This window comes from Bubalus bubalis, chromosome 4, assembly GCF_019923935.1.
Source record: "Bubalus bubalis isolate 160015118507 breed Murrah chromosome 4, NDDB_SH_1, whole genome shotgun sequence".
Classification (NCBI taxonomy): Eukaryota; Metazoa; Chordata; class Mammalia; order Artiodactyla; family Bovidae; genus Bubalus; species Bubalus bubalis.
In genome coordinates, this window is record NC_059160.1 from 111,783,964 (window position 1) to 111,790,959 (window position 6,996).

General features: G+C 36.8%; 1 pseudogene; it reads left to right on the forward strand.

The window, feature by feature from the left end:
* The first annotated feature begins 2,478 nt into the window (after positions 1-2,478).
* Positions 2,479-4,321, forward strand: LOC123333388 (annotated as a pseudogene).
* Positions 4,322-6,996: the final 2,675 nt, after the last annotated feature.

Here is a 6,996-nt window from a genome sequence, read left to right on the forward strand (position 1 = left end):
AGATATATAATGAAGTACTTGAAAATTTCAGACAAGCGAGGATGGTGGAAGTTTAAATGTTTGTGATGGTGGATATAGCAAAGGCAATAAGTAAAAGCACTCTGGTGTGGTGCTTAAGAGCATGGACTTTAGCCTTCAGCACACCAGAGTAACTGGCTCTGTGAACCTGGGCAAAATCAGTTACTTCTCCCTGTCCCAGCTTCTTGAGTTATGAGGTGCTAAACTTGATGGCACATTCAAAGAATGCCAAGCAATTCAAATAGGCTGCAGTAAAGCATGGGAGGTAGGGAAGGGTAAGTAAGAGGAATATATACTGGAAAAATCCTCAAAAAAAAAAAAAAAGCTGATTGAATATACACTCTGAGGTAGGTACTTCTCTGTACAGTTTATATACATAAACTAATTTATCTTCAAAATAATCACAAAGGTAGATACTATACTTTGCCTCATTACAAATGAGGGAATTGGAGCAAAAAGATATTAAGTAATTGACTCAAAGTGACACAATTAGTAAATTGCAGAACTGAATTCGTTGCTCTGGTCACCATGTTCCAGGGTCCATGCTTCTAACCACTATGCCAGTGCCTTTCAAAGTAATTTTGTTAATCTCAATCCACAGCAAGAAATGTGTTTCATGTCATAAATTACTGTATGTGTGTGTATTTCAATTTCACAAAATTACAATTATCCTTACTAAGTGTGATTTATGTAGATATTTCTATTCTAGTACAACCTACTTAATTATTTTAGAACTATTGGTCAAAGCAAAAGGATAAATTTATTTTGGAACCATTTGATCATAGTCTACTATGTGAATAATACTGCACTTTGTCCTAATTTGCACCCCTTCGAAGGAATTTAGAATTTACTCTACAAATAGAGAGAGAGAAAATGAAGGGCTTAAAATAAGGGACTAATCTAATCAGATAATGTGGTTTAAAAATATTATCCTCAATAGTGTGGATGTTAAATTGGAGAGAGTCGGCATTGGAAGGAACAAACCTACTTAAGAGATTTTTTTTTAATATTAAAAAAGAAAATAAAGCATGGAGAGCAGGAGACAGAAAATACAACAAAAAAGACATGACAGAGACTGATTAAATCCAGAAGATGAAACAGAGGAGTGAGTGGAGGACAACTCCCATATTTCCAATTTTATTATGCAGGAAGATGAATGTAGAGATGAATAGCTCTCTGTCGCCATTTAACATTATATCATTTTCCCTAAGCAACAAGTTTATTCCATATTTGTTCTACTTGATCTGTAGTTCATTTACTCCTTCATACATTAATTCAACAAATATTAGCCCCTGCTATAGAGCGGGTTTTGGTTTAGCTGCCTGATGGAAAAAATTACAAAGGGAAGTGGAATAGGGAATGTGAGGATGGGGGTGGGAGCTCAAAATCTTAAATTCGATGGGGAGAGAAGCCTCCTGAGGAAAGTGAGACTTGAATAATAACCTGTAAGATGTCAGGCAGTGGGTCTTATATTTCAGAATATTTTTTAAGTTCCACCATCTTTGATACTTCAATTTTCCTGATTTTATTCATCTTAATTTTTATTGTTCTCTTTTTAGGTGACCCTTCTCCTTCTATTTGACCCAAAGTATCGAATACATATATAAGAGCTGACTATTGGAAAAGGCCCTGATGCTGGGAAAGATTGATAGCAAAAGGAGAAAAGGGCAGCAGAGGATGAGATGGTTGGATGGCATCACTGACTCAATGGACATGAGTTTGAGCAAGCTCCAGGAGATAGTGAAGGACAGGGAAGCCTGGTTTGCTGCAGTCCACAGGGTCGCAGAGAGTTGGACACAACTTAATGACTGAACAACAACAAGTTGAATATATAAAGTATATATTATTAACCAAGCATTGAAATAAATTGCTTTATAAATATTATATAATTTAATCACCAAAACCTTTGAAATTTTAATTTTATTATTCCCATTTACAATGAAAAAAACAGTTGCTTAGATGCTTACGTACTATGCTTGAACTCACAGAGCTAGTGTGAGAGGAGAATTTCATCTCTAGCTACAAAGATTTAACCATTGCAGGTCTTAGCCATTATTCTATATATATTAATTTGTTTATGTAGGCACACCTCAATTTTATTGTGTTCATAGATATTGTGATTTTTACAAATTCAAGGTTAATGGAAACCCTGCATTGAGCAAGCCTATGAGTGTCAATTTTCTAACACTAGCTCTCATCTGTGTGTAACATTTTAGTAATTCTTACAATATCTCAAACTTTCTCTTTATTATGATCATGGTGATCTGTGATCAGTGATCTTTGAAGTCACTATTGCAATTGTTTCGGGGTACCATGAATGGCACCAATATAAAAAGACAAACAATCTTTAAGTGTGTCTGTTCTGACCGCTCCATTGACCCAGTCTCTCTCCCTCTCCTTGGAACTCCCTACTCCCTGGGTCACAAAAATACTGAAATTAGGTCAGTTAACAATCCTACAATGGCCTCTTAGTGTTCAAGTGAATGAAGACTTGCATATCTCTCACTTTGAATCAAAAGTTAGAAATGATTAGTCCTAGTGAGGAAGCCATGTTGAAAGCTGAGATAGGCTGAAAGCTAGGCCTCTTGTGTCTAGTTACCCAAGCTGTGAATGCAAAGGTAATGTTCTTCAAAGAAACTACTATTTCAGTGAACACACAAATGATAAGAAATGGAAACAGCCTTATTGCTGACATGGAGAAAGTTTCAATCATCTGGAGAGATCAAACCAGCCACAACATTCCCTTAGGCCAAAGCCAAGTTCAGAGAAAGGCCTCAACTTTCTTTAATTCTATGAAGGCTGAGAGAGCTGAGGAAGCTGTGAAAGAAGAGCTTGAAGCCAGCAGAGGAGGGTTCATGAGGTTTAAGGAAAGAAGCCATCTCCATAACATCAAAGTGCAAGGTGAAGAAGCAAGTGCTAATGTAGAAGCAAGTTATCCAGGTCTAGCTAACATCATGAATGAAGGTGGTTACTCCAAACAACAGATTTCCATGTAGACAAAAAAAAATCCTTATATTGGAAGAAGAAGCCATCTCGACTTGCAAAAGGAGAGAGGAAACACCACTGCCTAACTTCAAAGCATCAAAAGACAGGTAGCCTCTTTTGTTAGGGACTAATGCATCTGGTGACTTGAAGTTGAAGCCAATGCTTGTTTACCATTCCCAAAATCCTAGGGCCCATCAGAATTAAGCTAAATCTACTCTGCCTGTTTTCTACAAATGCAACAACAAAGCTCAGATGACGTTTATCTGTTGACAACATTGTTTACTGAATATTTTAAGCCCACTGTTGAGACCCACTACTCAGAAAAAAAAAGACTTTTCAAACAATAACCGCTCATTGACAACGTGCATGGTCACTCAAGAGCTCTGGTGGCAATGTAAATAAGATTAATACTGTTTTCATGCTGCAAAGATAACATCTATTCTGCAGCCCATGGATCAAGGAGTAATTTTGGCTTTCAAGTCTTATTATTTAAGAAACACATTTTGTGAGGCTGCCATAGCTTGGGATTCCTCTGATGGATCTGGGCAAAGTCCGCTGAGCCTTTTTGGGAAGGATTCACCATTCTAGATGCCAATAAACACATTCATGGGTCATCAAAATAACAACATTAACAAGAGTTTAGAAGAAGTTGATTCCAACCCTCATGGATGACTTCAGGAAGTTCAAGATTTCAGTGGAGGAAATAACTTAAGATGTGGCAGAAGTAGCAAGAGAACTAAAGTTAGAAGTGGAACCTGAAGATGTTACTGAGTTGTGGAATCTCACAATAAAGAACTGAGCTGCTTCCTTATGGCTGAACAAAGGAAGTGGTTTCTTGAGATGAAATCTACCTGGTGAAGATGCTGTGAAAATAACTGAAATGACAACAGAGGATTTAGAATATTACATAAACTGAATTGATAAAACAGCAGTAGGGTTTGAGAGGATTGACTCCAATTTGGAAAGATGTTCTGTTGCTGCTGCTGCTGCTAAGTCGCTTCAGTCATGTCCGACTCTGTGTGACCCCATAGACGGTAGCCCACCAGGCTCCCCCGTCCCTGGGATTCTCCAGGCAAGAACACTAGAGTGGGTTGCCATTTCCTTCTCCAATGGAAAGATGTTCTACTGTGGGTGAAATGCTATCAAGCAGCATTGCATGCTACAAGGGATTCATTCATGAAAGGAAGAGCCAATCAGTGTGGCAAACATTATTGTCTTATTTTAAGAAATTGCTACCCCTACTTCAACAACCACCACCCTAAACAATCAGCAGCCACCAACATGGAGGAAAGATCCACCGGCAGCAAAAGGATTATGACTTGCTGAAGACTTAGATGAGGGCTGGAATTTGGGGAATCAAAATATTTTTAATTAGGGAATGTAGTTTTTCTTTTAGGCATAAAGCCTAAGAAGGCATAAATTCTTTTAAGCATAAAGCTATTGCACACTTGATAGATGATAGCATAAGGTAAATACAATTTTTATATGCATTGGGAAACAAAAAAAATTCTTGTGACTCACTTTATTATGGTGGTCTGGAACTGAACCTGCAATAATCCTGAGGTATATCTGTATTTGTTTATTTGAAAATCTTAATTTATTTGTAAATTTCATCTTAGTTTACTTGTATAACACTTCAGGTCTTACTAATTGGAACTGTTTGTACTTGTAGAGTCAAAATTTCATATCTGATCATCTGATATTCTTGAACTGTATTTATTTTAAGATTATTGAGGCAGAAGGATTATGATACTTTTTATTAAAATATTTTATTGCTGAAGTCCAAGGCATATTTCTAACTATCTTTCTTTGCTATTATGAATTTCACAATGATATAGTCCTTTCCTGCTAAAGGACCCAATACTATATAGGTAAGTAAGTATGGACCACTCTATAGTGACCCTGGCTAAGACCACAGTGAGTACAAAAATAGATCATTAGAAGCCTGATGGGAATAGAAATCTAAAATCCTGTGTATGCATTCCTGAAAGCATTAGTAGAATATTGTTTAGAAATGCAACAGCCTACTTTTAACTTTGAAATTTAATAATCAGAAAACAAAATGAAATTTAACAGGCAACAGCTGCTCTGGAACTATGTCTCAGGTGTTCAGAATGAATCCCTGCATCTTATAAGAATACTGTCTGAAAGAATGTGATGAAAGGTGCTGGAGAGGGTAGTCACACCTTTGTAAATCAAGAGTAAATCAATGTAGAAAAAAAAAATTACAGGAAGGAGATATGAAAGGATAACTTATAAGGAAGGAGATGTTTTGAAAAGATAAACTTTCCGGTGCTGGCAATGCTGCTTTGAACTCCTCAGATATGACCACTTTAACGTTTCAGTAATTAACAGTACCATTGGAGCAAACGTGTACAATGTGGAACATACAGAGTACTGAGACCTAGAAATGCTTGTCAATATGTAATGCAAGGCAAATTTTTAACAACTTTGCAGTCTGTATTTTTAACAGTTCCATCTGGTGACAAATTATCATTTCATCTGTTTTCCTACTTGAATTCAATGTAGAAGCTGCGTTCATTGTTTCCACTGTATTTTGCAAATTTATAATCAAAATCAATCACGATGTATCGGATACTCTCGTTTTAGTGGAATAAGTAGTTTTTGAATGTCACTGGTACATCTGCCTTCTTAATTTATTAGTAGATGTTTATTAAGAAATTGATGAAACTGGAGCCTATTATACAGAGTGAAGTAAGCCAGAAAGAAAAACACCAATACAGTATACTAACGCATATATATGGAATTTAGAAAGATGGTAACAATAACCCTGTGTACGAGACAGCAAAAGAGACACTGATGTATAGAACAGTCTTATGGACTCTGTGAGAGAGGGAGAGGGTGGGAAGATTCGGGAGAATGGCATTGAAACATGTAAAATATCATGTATGAAACGAGTTGCCAGTCCAGGTTCGATGCACGATACTGGATGCTTGGGGCTGGTGCACTGGGACGACCCAGAGGGATGGAATGGGAAGGGAGGAGGGGGGAGGGTTCAGGATGGGGAACACATGTATACCTGTGGCAGATTCATTTTGATATTTGGCAAAACTAATACAGTTATGTAATGTTTAAAAATAAAATTAAATTAAAAAATAAATAAATAAAAAAAAAAAAGAAAGAAATTGAGGACTTTTTTCTTTAAAGAAATACAAGAAGGTAAGAAAAGTTCAAAAATCATCTCTGATCTCTGGATGAAAAGAAATGTGTGCATGTGTGTGGAGGAGGGCGGACTAGCCATCCTGGAAGGTAGACGTACCTACTGCTCAAAACTTGGTGTGGGATGACATACGATCTTCTGCAGTTGAGCCTTTGAGCCTCTTCAAAGTCTGTCTGTGGCTGTAAACTACCAGGGGCAATGATCTGAATGTTTTCATGTTTTGTTCCCCACTCTATCTCCACATGGAAAACTCTTCATAAACACAACGACCCGACTTACCAAGTCAGGCAGCATTTTGCATGCATTTAAAAAATAGGTAGTTTAATTGCCTATTTGCATTTTTTTGCATTATACTTTTAGAAGCTTAAGCTTGAGGCTTGTGTGTTTACAAATATATGCCTTATACTTAATAAGTATGCCCTTCACATTATAAAGTCTTGAAAACATTTGCTGAGTGAATACATCAGTAGCAACTAGCGCTCAAGGTCACAGACATAGATGGCACCATGATCTCAGAGAATTTTTCCTGGTAGTCTGTGACGCATCTTAAAGATCTGGCTTCCTGAGTCCATTTTTCTGTTTCATGGAGTGAATTGTTTGTTTTATTATTAAATAATTTCCATTAAGTTATTTTATTATTCACATTACTTCATTTGAAATGTCTCCTACTTTGTGAAATCTTAGCCAGCTTCTCCCTCTGTTTTCCATACATGGAATCTCTCTCTCCCTCATGCCTGTTTTCCTAGGACACTTCAATTATTTCAGTAGTACAGCATTGATCAGATTGTACTGTGGTTGCTTGTTCCTATGAC